Source organism: Microcaecilia unicolor, chromosome 2 (assembly GCF_901765095.1).
Source record: "Microcaecilia unicolor chromosome 2, aMicUni1.1, whole genome shotgun sequence".
Taxonomy (NCBI): domain Eukaryota; kingdom Metazoa; phylum Chordata; class Amphibia; order Gymnophiona; family Siphonopidae; genus Microcaecilia; species Microcaecilia unicolor.
In genome coordinates this window covers 105,756,662-105,770,369 of record NC_044032.1, presented here as the reverse complement: position 1 = coordinate 105,770,369, position 13,708 = coordinate 105,756,662, and positions in this window count along the sequence as shown.

Genomic DNA, 13,708 nt, shown 5'->3' with positions numbered 1-13,708 from the left:
GCGGGCAGAGATAGGACTACTTTGCGGGCAGTCCTATCTGCCCGATTAGCTCTGCAGACACCAGCACTGAATATAGTTGTTGCCTGCTCCTCCTGACTCCATCTACAAACCACTTTGGGACTACCTTGACAGTGCCATGGTAGTCAGATATTAAGTGGCACTGCCCAGTTAAATGCCACTGAATCTTGGTGACTGGCACACTCAGTGTGATTCAAGCACGCCTGCTGCTTAAACCGCTCAGAAATTGACCCCATAATGTATGTAAAATTGCCCCAGTACAAAAGTTTACTTATAATAAAGTTTTCTTTCTTTGTATGGTCAGTATGGCATGATCCTATATGTCTAGTTCCTGTTAGACATATACCCTGTAGCTCAGCACAGGGGCATGGCACAGTCCTGGTCACTTGTCTGAGCAGCACCAATTTCAGGATTGGAAAAGAAGAGAGAAAAAAACGTATCATGCCCAGAGCATCACGCAGGTGTGGTGTAAGCAGGGAAGGCAGAAGACTGTACTTAAACTACCTGGTGAACAGCAAGGCAATCAGCAGATGCTTTAACACTGCAGTACTCCCGTAAGAAAAAGAAGAAGGCGTCCAGATCATGTACTAAAGATCTCTCTATCAAAGAAAAGCTTTATTGTCCCAAGCATTCAGGGCTCTGCTCCCGGCAAACAATAGGGTTGAGTCCAAAGTCCTTACAAGCACAAAAGACAACAGAAGAAATTCTCTGGTGGGAAGAAGCCTTGACCAGGATAAAACAGTTCTGGTCCAAACACCCGCTATATTCTCCCAAGTTTGGTCAACTAAAAACCATTGCTGCTTTGCAGTGCACATGTCTAGATCAGAGCAGGGTTCTTCTCTCCTGCTCTGTTAAAAGAAAAAAAAATAAAATCCAAATGTACAAACCTTGGCTTAACGCAATTTAGCTGTTCAGTAAATCCCAGTGTCCAAACTACAAAACCAGGGTCTCACCAGTTTCAGAGCCCATCTGGATGTAAGTTCAAACAACAGTTCAGGCCATGGGAATACTCCCATGGAATGCTGTAGCGTTTGGTAACTGGTCCTATGCATAGGCGGTCGGTGGCTCAACTGTTTGGGGAGGCTAAAGGGGGCGGGGTTAGGGGTGGAGCCAGGGGTGGAGCTTAAATCCATAACTGTCGATAACACACAGAAAAAAATAAATAAAAATAAAAGTCACAATTAATACCTTTTATTAAATATAGATATTAGATATGTATCATATGTCAAAGAATAAAGTGGTTGCTCAAAGCATATACTAACCACAATCGCTCAACTGCAAAACACTATGCACAATTTTGTGCAAAAACACACTCAGAACCTTACTGTACCATAAATATTACACTGGGCAGAACCTAATACACCAATATACCACCCATACGGAAAATGCAGACTGTCAACAATATGAGATCATATCATCACAATTCTCATGTAGAGCCACAAAACACCCTAATTCATGTTTAATGTGGGATAAAATGCCATAAATAAGTAAATAAATATAAACTTTTAATGTTGAGCACCTGATTCTCAAAGTGGACATATTCCAAACACTATAATGAAAATAAAATGATTTTTTTTCTACCTTTGTTGTCTGGTGACTGTTTTTCTGATCATGCTGGCCCAGTATCTGATTCTGCAGCTATCTGTCCTCTTACCTCCGTTTCCAGGGCTTCCTTTCCATTTATTTCTTTCCTCCTTTCTTCTTCATTTCTGGTCCTCAGCTTCTGCCTATTTTCTTCATCCATGTGCAGTTTTTCTCCTCTCTTCCTTTCCCCTTATTTTATCTCCTTCCTCACTCTTCCCTCCCCTCCATCCATGTCCAGCATTTCTTCTCTCTCCCCTCCTCTCCCTTGCCCTACACCCATACACAGCAACCCTCCTCTCCCCTGCCCTCCATACACCCATGTCCAGTAATGATCCTCCTCTCCCCTGCCCTGCACGCACCCATTATACCCAGCGACCCTTCTCTCCCCTCCTTCCACAAATGTCCAGCGACTCCCTTCTCTCCCCTGCCACCCCCTCCCGAGTTGTTCGGCGAATTCCTCCCTCCGGACCCGGTCCACTCACGTCACCGACCTGACTCTTCTGAGCTGTCAGTGCTAACTCTCCCCCGCTGCGCTAGCGCTGCCGGTGTTCACGCTTCAAAATGGCCGCCGAGACTTACAGGGCGGCCTCCAAGACTTCAGCAGAAGTCTCGCGAGGCTGCCTCTGGAAGTCTCGGCGGCCATTTTTAAAGTGCGAACGCCGGCAGCGCTAGCGCAGCGGGGGAGAGTTAGCGTTGACAGCTCCGAAGACGAAGAGTCAGGTCGGTAACGTGAGGGACCGGGACCGGATCCTGAGGGAGGGGGAGGAGCCGGCTCGCTGCGGCTGGGGAGGCTTAGCCTCCCCAAGCCTTCAATACCGGGCGCCTATGGTCCTATGGCAACAAAACAACCCACCCCCTTTTCCAACCTACAGATCTCTCACTTCTTCTCAGATACTGAAACCACTCAGAAATCCACCCCAGGAGGTGTCCAGAGTTCCCCAAGTCCAACCCCAAATCACAGGGCAGCAATACAAAACTGACTAATTAGTTAAAAGGTTATCATGTAGGCTGTTTTCCTGATTCTCAGGAGTTTGACCAGCTGCTTCCCAATCCATATGCTCATTTGCTCTTTCTCTTGCTCTCTCTGGCTGCCTTCCCTCTCAGGGCCCGATGCACAAAACTTCCAGGGCCACCAATATGCGTTTTTGACCGGCTCTAGCCAGTTTAACGACCACTGTATTCTGCAGATTGTTTTCTGTTCGCAGTAGCAGCCAACAGGAGTCATAAGCAAACAAACTGATTACCATTCAAATGTGCATTCCAAGCGATGCAGAGACAGGAACACCTACCTTTAACGTTGAAATTTTTATGGGAGGTGAGAAGCTGTTGCAGCATCTGGGTCTGGCAAAATATAAAGAGGCAGTATCTAAAAGGGGCAGTTAAGCTTTTAGAAGCAGCACTACCTGCTTCCCTGTCACATTCTAAATCCAGATCCTAATCCGATCCGGTACTTTCAATTTTCCAGCCAAAGCGCTCAAAAACAACAATGTCCAAAGCACAAAAGTTCTTAATATCAATGAGCAAAAACCTAGTTCAGTAATCTCATTCATTTGTATAAAGCTCTGAAGCACAGCCATAGATCCACCCCTGTGTCTTCTTCTCTATCCCACCCCACCCCACCCCACCCCACCCCACCCCACCAAACCAAGTATAGCTTAGCAGCTTTTGCTGAGGAGTCAAAAAAAAAAAGTAAAACACAAACTTTCCCACACCCTGGCACAGAACTCAGAGGACTAACCCTCAAAACAAAAGTAAGAGTTCATATGGAGAAATCACATTCTGGCACAGCAACTGCTTAGTCCTAATACTGATGCACAAAGAAACGAAGGATTTAACATTCTTTCCAGCAACAAACATTCAGTTCAAGTTCAGAGCAATTCATACACCTTCTGTAGTATGAGAATGTCTATTTTTTAGTCTCTGCAAGAATCCACATGGCAGAACTGAAGCTCTGAGTTATTCAGTGGAGATTTCCATCTCCTCTTCTGGCCACTGTTCTCGTGCCTTGATGAACTGCATTGACTCAGGCTGACTTTTTCCATTAGCATGTTCCTTCAGAGCAAGGACTGGCTTCTCCCCTTCCCAGCCTTCCTTTGGTTCCAATCTATACTGTTTAGTGAGCAAGGGGAACTGGGCTCGATCTAAATCCCAGCCCCTGCCTAAGGACTGCCACTTTCCCTTCAAGGAAGCCACTGTAAGTGGAGCCCCTCCCTTCCTGAGGACTTGCCAGGTTTTTCTCCTTCCTAGGGGTTCTGTGCCTGTCCAGGGAAGAATAGACCACAATACCTTGAAGAAAGGCTTAGGGGTCCTTTTACTAAGGTGCACTGAAAATGGCCAGTGGTAGTTTAGGTGTGGGATTTGGGTGCGTGCAGAATCATTTTTCAGCGCACCTGTAAAAAAGGACCTTTTTTTATTTTTGCCAAAAGCAGACGTGCAATAAAATGAAAATTGCTGCGCATCCATTTTGGGTCTGAGACCTTACCGCCAACCATTGACCTAGCGGTAAAGTCTTATGCGGTAACCGGGTGGTAATGACCTACATGAGCCAAATGCCACTTGGCATGCGTCTGATATATGCAGCAAAAGATAAAATTATTTTTTGGCCGCACGCCAAAAATGAAATTACCACAAGAACCATGCAGTAGCCGTGCGGTAACTCCATTTTGGTGCACGTTGGGCACGCATAGACACTTACGCAGCTTAGTAAAAGGGCTCCTTAGTATCCTGAGATTTACCCTCTTGATCACCCCTCATTGCTGGTAAGAAGCATACAGCTTCTCTTTCAGTTTATCAGTACTGTACTGTACTGCATGTGCAGTAATTTTTGGGCCTGGGACTCTCCACATTTTTAGCAAGGGAACCAATTTGATCTAAGACCATATTTCTCTGCAAGTGAACAATACTGTAATTTTTGGACCTGGGACCCTCATTTTCAGTGAGGGAACTGTTTTGATCTGTGACCACGCTTCTATGAAAGGGAACCATAACTTTTGAACCTGGGACCCCAGTTTTTCAGCAACAGAACCATTTTTGATCTGAGACACTGCTTCTAACAATGCTTGTTTCAGTATTGGATGATGGAAATGCTAAAGAAAGTGAACATTAAAGATGTTTTGAGCTAAGACCTTGCTTTTCCTGCCAGGGAACCATTTTTGATGTGAGACCATGCTTTTGCAGGAATGGAACCATGGTAAGATTCTAGTACACGAGTTTTATGCAGTACTATATGTACACCTATTCCTGTTTGTTTATTTACATTTACAGCGCTTTCTTTATTCTTACTCTCATTCTTAGATCTGTTTCGTCTATGAATTTGGAGAATGGAGAGTTTCCAGTTTCTATTCTACTGTCTTGATTTCTGCTTCATATACTGTTATTGAGTGAAGACAAAGCAGTGATCTTGAAAAATGGAGATCTGCTCAGTTCTGTATTTCTGTTTACATTCCTTGCTATAGAAGATAACTTAAGTGAGGCTAAACATGCAGTAGATAAATATGTTTCCCTTGCTTGATTCTGTATTTTTGTTCATACTGCCTCTATACAATTGCTGTTTTTGAACAGTACTGTACTATATTGTGAAATATACTGTACTGCTCTATATATTTGTGCTGATGCCCCGTACAATTTTTTTTCTTTCCTTTTTTTTTGTTGCTAATTAGTTTAATAAACAATATTTTAAATACAGATACCCAATGCCTGTTTTTCATGCATAAAGTATGTTTTATGTGCATTGTTTGAACGGCTACTATTGTTTTCCATATTATCCAAATTTTCACTTATCCGACAATGGCTCTGTCCCATTTACATCAGATAATGAAGACTGCACTGCATCTACATTTATGTGACAAGTGAAATGAGATTATCATTAAACACGGTGAAGTTACATACTTTTTAGCATAACCACCTAGTGATTTTCATGTGTTTAAAATGTTTGCACTGTAAAACTATCATTATTTGAAAAAAAAAAATGGGGTACCAGCTTGCTGTTATTGACATCACAGTGACATAGACTTCTGTGTTAGGAGCAATGTTGGAGGCCTATCACAAGCTCCACCCAAAGCCACAAACTCAAGGAAGCACTGAAGATGATCTGGGACAGCCAGCCACAGGGACTGATTCATAAGGCTGTTAAGAACTTCCCAAAGTGACTGAAGGCTTGTGCTAAAGCTGGAGGCGGACACTTGAACATTCATAGTGATTGCAAAATTCTGACACTTTGTTAATTGTATTGTTTGAATGATGTTATTTTATTGTTTTAACTCAAACATTTTTTACATGCAAAAATTGCTAGGTAGTATCACTAAAATGTCAGTAACATCAACATAGCTTAAGATAATTAAATGTTGTTTAATAGCAAGTAGGATGACTAAATAAAGTACATAAAAGTTCTCATTGAAATTCAAAGTGGTTGCTGAGAAAATGCGGGGAAAAATCTAGGGGGTTACTTTTTTTTGCCTCACCCTGATATATATATATATAGAGAGAGAGAGAGAGAGAGAGAAAATGGGTGCATAGGAATTAAATCAGATCCTCACCGAAAAGGAAAGCCACTGCTCACTAGAAAGTTACATGATCAAATTTTTTATTTTTTTTAAGTGTGTTTATTAGCATTTTCATATCAAACAAACATCATACACTTCGCATCCTAAACAGCATATCTTTACATATGATCAAATTTTTTAGCATATCTTGTCAGCTTGACTGAAGTATTTTTATATTAGTTCAAAGTGTCTAATCTCCTTAGTCCGAGCCTGACAAATAGAGCATTATAGTGGTCTAGGTGTGTCAGAACCAATGCTATGATTAAATTCTTTAAGGCAGTGGAGAAGTGGCCTAGTGGTTAGGGTGGTGGACTCTGGTCCTGAGGAACTGAGTTCAATTCCCACTTCAGGTACAGGCAGCTCCTTGTGACTCTGGGCAAGTCACTTAACCCTCCATTGCCCCAGGTACAAATAAGTACCTGTATATGTAAGCCGCATTGAGCCTGCCATGAGTGGGAAAGCGCGGGGTACAAATGTAACAAAAAAAAATAGGTGTCACAATTGTGGTCGTGACCCCTCTCAGACTCACCTTATTCCCAGCGGTTGGCTTCTGTCTGTTCTTCCTGAGTTAGTTCTGTCTCTGTCTCTGTGTGCTGGCTGCTTCCAGCATGGCTCTGATTACTCCACTATACTGCACCTGTGTGTTAAGCCTCTCTGTGCTTCAGTATGCTTTCTGCCTGTATCTTGGTTTATGTTCCTCTTGCCCTCTGGTGGCCAGAACCAATGGCTGACATAGACTTTCCAGACTTTCTTTCTGGTCCGGTCCAGATATTCCAGCCCTCCAGACTTGGTTTGAAGTTTGGCAGCTAGCCTCACCCATAGCTGCCTCATGATTCCTGCAGCTGAGTTCAGCTGCTGATGGGTTTATTACCACCTGGAACCTTCTGAGTTTGCCTTTGCATCGTCTAAGGTTCCTGCTTTGTTGGTGCTTTGTTGCACTTCTGCCTAGTCTGGTTTCTTGTTAGTTCCTTGTCTGATTCTAGTTAGTCTGTGTGTAGTTTAGCTTAGGTTTATTTGCTTATTTCCCTAGTCTTGTTTCTGGTCTATATTCCTTGTCTAGTTTCTGTTTGTCTATGTCCCTGTTTTAGTGGCTGCCCTGCAGCTTTCAGTCCTGTCTCTTGTCTGTCAGTATTTGTACCCTGTTTCAGTGGCTGCATGAGTAGCTTGTCCATTTCCTGCTTTGTGTAGTACTGTCTGTCTGTGAGTCCTAGCCCAGTTTCCTGCCTTGCTGCATATGTATATTCCTTTCCCCTCTGACCCTCAGTCCTTGTTCAGCCTACAGTGCCTGCCCTGTCCGGTAAGTCCTGCCGGCCGCCTGCACCCAGGGGCTCAACTCCTGGGAAAGAGCGGTCAAGCACAGCAGAAGTCTAGCTGTTTCTGTAAGAGTTCTGCCTTGTCTCTGGTGTGGGGTGGTTTTGCCTGCCACTGCTGCTCCACGGCAGTGGCCCAAGGGCTCATGAACTTAGTTTCTGCCTTGAAAACGTGACAATAGCTTACGAACAGAGCAAATAAACTTTAGTTTAAAAAACAAATTTCTGCATCACTGAATTAACATGAAGATGGAATATAAGATCTGAATCCAGTATGATACCTAGGATCTTATGTGATTGTACAAGCGGGAGCTCAATATTGTTATTAGCAAAGGCACAGGGTCGTTGTTTAGGGTCTTTATTGCAGGAGAAAATCATAATCTTTGCTTTATCTGGGCTAAGCTTCAGTTTATAAAGCAAAAAACAGGTATTGTATTTAATTTCTCTTTGCTAGAGTATATAGTATGTATATTGATAAATCAAAAATTGTCAATAATTGAACATAATTTGTATAAAAAATGGTGTGAATTCAAAATGATTCTATCAAGATGGCAAATGGTGGTTGAAAAATATTGAAAATAATTTGCGACAAATAGATCCTCGAGACACACCTAATAGGAAATTGTATTGCTTAGACTGAGAGTTCTTCTAATCAACCAAAATAAAATTTTTCTATCAGAGAGATAAGAGGAGAATCACTGGAGAGCTATACCAGAGATGCCAATATCCTGGAATCTTTGATGTAACAGAATGTTTATTCTGATCAAGGTGTGTGTGTGTGTATATATATATATATATATATATATATATATATATATATATATATACACACACAGTGCAATCCGCTGGGACCAAAGATATGCATGCAGTTAACCAGAGCGTGCACTTAACCATTGTGACCCAAAGAAGCTTGACATCTGATAAACATATGTACAGTACTGTTTATTACAGTATACAGTCTCCGTTAACTGACATTAGGAAGTAATCAGTTATAGTCGTCTGTACATTAATGGGTCTGTGAGTTCCATAGACTACGTCTGCCAGACGGTAAAAACTGTCATAGCACTGACATCCAGTGGCCTCCAGATAGGCCCGCACGGTATTGCGACTCTCCAGTGCTCTTGCAAAAGTGACAGGTGGAGGTTGTTGAATTTTGTCAGCATGTGCCTCGCTGCTCATTCCATCCTCTATTTCATCATCAGCCATTGTTGCCTGCCAACTGAAACAGCACTTGCTAAAGTCTCCAATGATCTGTTCCTGGCCAGATCTAAAGGTCTCTATTCTATCCTCATCCTTCTCAGTCTATCTGCTGCTTTTGACACTGTTGATCACAGCCTATTCCTTGATACTCTGTCCTCACTTGGATTTCAGGGCTCTGCTATTTCCTGGTTTTCTTCTTATCTCTCCCAGTGTACCTTTAGTGTATACTCTAGTGGATCCTCCTCTACCTTTATCCCACTGTCAGTTGGTGTCTCAGGGATCTGTCCTGGGACCTCTTCTTTTCTCTATCTATACTTCTTCCCCTGGTACTCTGACCTCATCCCATGGTTTTCAGTATCATCTTTACGCTGATGACTCCCAGATCTACCTCTCCACAACAGAAATCTCAGCTGAAATCCAGGCCAAAGTATCAGCCTGCCTGTCTGACATTGCTGCCTGGATCTCTCAGCGCCATCTGAAACTAAACATGACCAGGACTGAGCTTCTTATCTTTCCCCCTAAACCAACCTCTCCTCCTCCCCCATACTCTGTTTCTGTGGATAACACTCTCATCCTTCCTGTCTCATCAGCACGTAACCTTGGGGTCATCAATCGACTCTTTCTCCCCTTCTCTGCACATATTCAGCAGACTGCTAAAACCTGTCATTTCTTTCTCTATAACATCAGCAAAATTCGCCCTTTCCTTTCTGAGCACACTACCAGAACCCTCATCCACACTCTTATCACCTCTCGCTTAGACTATTGCAACTTGCTCCTCACAGGTCTCCCAGTTAGCCATCTCTCTCCTCTTCAATCTGTTCAAAATTCTGCAGCATGACTAATATTCCGCCAGTGTAGTTATGCTCATAGTAGCCCTCTCTTCAAGTCACTTCACTGGCTTCCTATCCGTTTCCGTATACAGTTCAAACTCCTCTTATTGATCTATAAGTGCACTCTGCAGCTCTTCAGTACCTCTCCACTCTCATCTCTCCCTACCAGGGGCGTAGCCAGACACCCAATTTTGGGTGGGCCTGAACCCAAGATGGGTGGGCAGAACTCCGCCCTGTCCCACAAGTGATTTGGTCTCTCTCTCTCTCTTGCCTGTATGCCATATGGTCTCTCAAACATCCCCCCTCCTGCATACCTTTTAAGTAGCAGATTTTCATTGCTCATGTTGGCCCCACAGCCTTCCCTCTGATGCAGCTTCCTATTTCCACACAGGCAGGAATATATCAGAGGGAAGGCTGTGGGGCTGATGTGAACAGTACGCATCAGTCGCTTCTCGCTGTAGGTGAAGATCTGCTATTTATAAGGTATGCAAGAGGGACAGTTGTTGGGAGTTCTCAGCTGGTGGGGCTTGGAGATCCCTGCCAGCCACATCATGCTTCTGCTGCTCCTGGGTGGGCCTCAGCCCAAAGTGGGTGGGCCTGTGCCCACCCAGGCCCACCCTTGGCTATGCCACTGCTCCCTACATTCCTCCCCGGGAATTCCGTTCACTGGGTAAATCTCTCTTATCTGCACCCTTCTCCTCCACCGCTAACTCCAGACTCTGTTCCTTTTATCTTGCTGCACCATATGCCTGAATAGACTTCCTGAGCGGTACATCAAACTCCATCTCTGGCCGTCTTCAAATCTAAGCTAAAAGCCCACCTTTCTGATACTGCTTTTAACTCACTTGTTCAGAACCCTTATTTTATCATCCTCACTTTAATATTCCCTTATCTCTTGTTTGTCCTGTTTGTCTGTCCTAATTATATTGTAAGCTCTGTCGAGCAGGGACTGTCTCTTCATGTTCAAGTGTACAGCACGGTGTACGTCTAGTAGCACTTTAGAAATGATAAGTAGTAGTAGTAGTGTAGGCGCATATCTCCACATCAGTGCTGTCATCAGCTGTTTGTAGATCATAATCAACAGCTACATAGCGATGAAACTTCTCTTCAGTAGCACTGGCTGGGATGTCAATAACCTCTTCATCTGACATGTTTGCAACAGCTGCATCTATTTCGTCCCTCTCCACATCCTTAACAAAGCTTGCCCGCTTGTAGCAGTTCACAATGGTTGCCTGTGTAACATGATTCCAGGCTTCTTTCTGCATATGTAGGGAATCCAACAGTGATAGATTACAAGCCAGTTCAACAGCACATTTATCCTTGCCAGTCTGGTCATCCATAACACTCATCAGACGACGTAGCACAAGAGCCCGATAATATTGTTTGAAATTGGCTATTATGCCCTGATCCATAGGTTGGATCAGAGAGGTAGTGTTTGGTGGCAGGAAGACCACCTTGACGTTAGACAGCCTGACATCATCACCGTGTGCAGCACAATTATCACAAAGCAACAAACTCTGACGCCTTTGTGCCCGCATTCTAGTGTCTAGCTTCTTTAGCCACTGCTTCCAAATTTCCACAGTCATCCATGAATTTGCATTAGCCTCATATTACACAGGAAGTCGCTTAACTTTCTTGAAGCAACGGGGCTGTTTGCTCTTTCCAATGATGAGGGGTTCCAACTTCTCACTCCCATCCATATTGCAGCAAAGGAGGATCGTCAGTCAGTCCTTCGACGTTTTACCTCCAGTAGTTTCGGCATGTTTGAATGCAAGTGTTCCATCAGGAATCGCTCGCCAGTAGAAACCGTTTTCGTCAGCATTGAAAATGTCACGAGTTGCAAACTCGTTCAAGATAGTAGGAAGAACTGAAACAACCCAATTTTCAGCACCAAAGTCATCAGCGTCTTGTTTCTCACCATGCTGTTTCTTGAATTTTATCTTGTTCCTCTCCTTCCATCTTTCCAACCATCCAACAGTGGCTTTGAATTCAGTTAGTCCAAGACTTTCAGCTAGCTGGTTAGCTTTCTCCATAAGCAGTGGACCACTGACAGGAAACTGTCTGCTCCTGACTCGAGAAAACCATCGAAAAAGAGCATCTTCTTCCTCCTCAGCTTTTCCCGCCCGTTTTCATTTCCGTTGTGGATTTGTATTGTTTTGCCAGTCTTCCAGAAGCTGGTCTTTCTGCTTCAAGACATATGAAATTTGACTGAGATTGACACCATATTCTTTAGCAATAGATGCTTGACTGTGTTTGTTTTCTAATTTTTTTAAGAACTTCTATTCGTTCAGCCAGTGTTAAGGTCTTACCGTTCCACCGCGACAACAACGACCCCAGTGTACATTCTAACAACATTCTTTCGCTTCTTCTGCCTGTGGCAGTTAACCAATGAGATCTCAAATTTACCGCCCCTTTGTCACGCGCCAGTCGGCTTCCATATTCTGTGTGCGCACTTATGCGGAGTCTTCCCTGCAGAGGAGCGGTCTTAAACCATGCATGTAAGCGAATCTTGCACTTATCAGTGGTGCGCTAAACCGAAGTTTGTCCCCATAGAAATTGATGGCACCAAAAACGGGACCGAAGTACAGCATGCAGTTAAACAGAGCATGCGCTTATCCGACGTGCACTTAAATGGAGTGCACTGTATATATATGCTGTAAGGCCTAATAGTGCAGTATTATGATAATGACAGAAGTCTGACTGGTGTGGATGTAAAATATTTGTCTGCTTTAATCCCTTAAGATTCTTGTCACAGGTTTGGGTTGTTCCAAAAGTAAAGTTTACTGAGTATTTAGGCAGTGTTCTGCCCCCATATTCACGGAGGCAGCGTGCTTGTTGTTTATACGTGTCCTCTGCTCTTTAAGTAGGATAGGACTATAAAGTGATGTAATTGTAGTTCTCTTGTGATAGGCTCTTCCTGAGCACCTGCCCCTGTTCCCTATGCCTTGTGTGACTTTTCCTATTGGCTGGCCCTTGTCCCTGTGTGTGTGGACTGTACCCGCCCCTTCTTTTTCCATTTTGGGGTTGAGAGTGTTCCTGCAGCATGGGTACATGCTACACACTCCCCTTTCAAGCTACTGTAAATAACCAGGTTTTTACCAATTTAAAAGTATTCACAGCATTTACATCTGGCTCCCCTGGTATACAGGGTGAGCTGGAACAGACTCCCAGTTCTGCAAGGCAAAGACTCTTGTCCAGCACATCTAACAGTAAGTTATTTCCCTTTGTTTGAATTTGCATTACAGAAGATTTTGGTTCAAGGGTTCTGAGTCTTCACAGTGATGTTCTATACTCTGGTTATCTGTATGCTAATCTCCTGAGTAGAGAGAGCCTATCAGGAGAGAGAGCAGAACTGACAGCGTAAAAATGTGGACAATGTGTATCAGATTCTTACAGTGTTATCAGTGCAGAAAAAAAAACCCAAGACAGGCCAAAAAGTTCCCAATTAATGTATATCCACAGCTAATGTATTTTTCTCCCAAAACCCCTGACTATCTGGCATTAGGTAATTTTTATAGATCTGTCTCAATAAGATTCTCCTTATATTGGTGCCTGGGTCAATTGTTAAATTACTCTTAAGAGCAGAAACCTGATTGTTCTCCTGACTAGAAATCTGTATCAGTTCCTTCTCAAATAATCCTATTTTATTTTTCTTGATGAACTCACAAAACCTCTCTCTAGGATAGGTTCCCACTTCTGGCAATTTCCTATCATCCACTCTAAAAACCTTGGTTTGCATAACACTTGGTATTTTATGTAAGCTGGACTGAGACTGCCCATTCCCAGGGATTCCCTTCTCTGCTCATTACTGTCTTGACAACTTGTCTTTTTAGGTCCCACTGCAAGTGGGTGGCATTATCAGATGTCACTCTCATGCCTTCCAATGCATGGTCCTTTATATGGGTCACCATCTGCAGTCCTTTACAGGAGAGGCATACCAAAGGGCACATCAAAGAAATACACAAAAGTGCCATGCCCCTTCATGCATCCCTTTGTGCATACCACTAAACTTACTCTGTTCATGCCATACTTGACCATGGGATAAGAATTTTTGGTTTGTTCCGGGACATTGCTGTTTTGCTCCAGATTATTTCTCTTCTGCTTCACTCCTATTGCCTAGGACTCATCCCTGCCCATATGAAGGCATCACTGGTGGAAAGCTGAAGAAGACACTTTGATGCCAGAAGTATGGGTATGTTTCTCAACAGCTTTCTCCATTTGACTG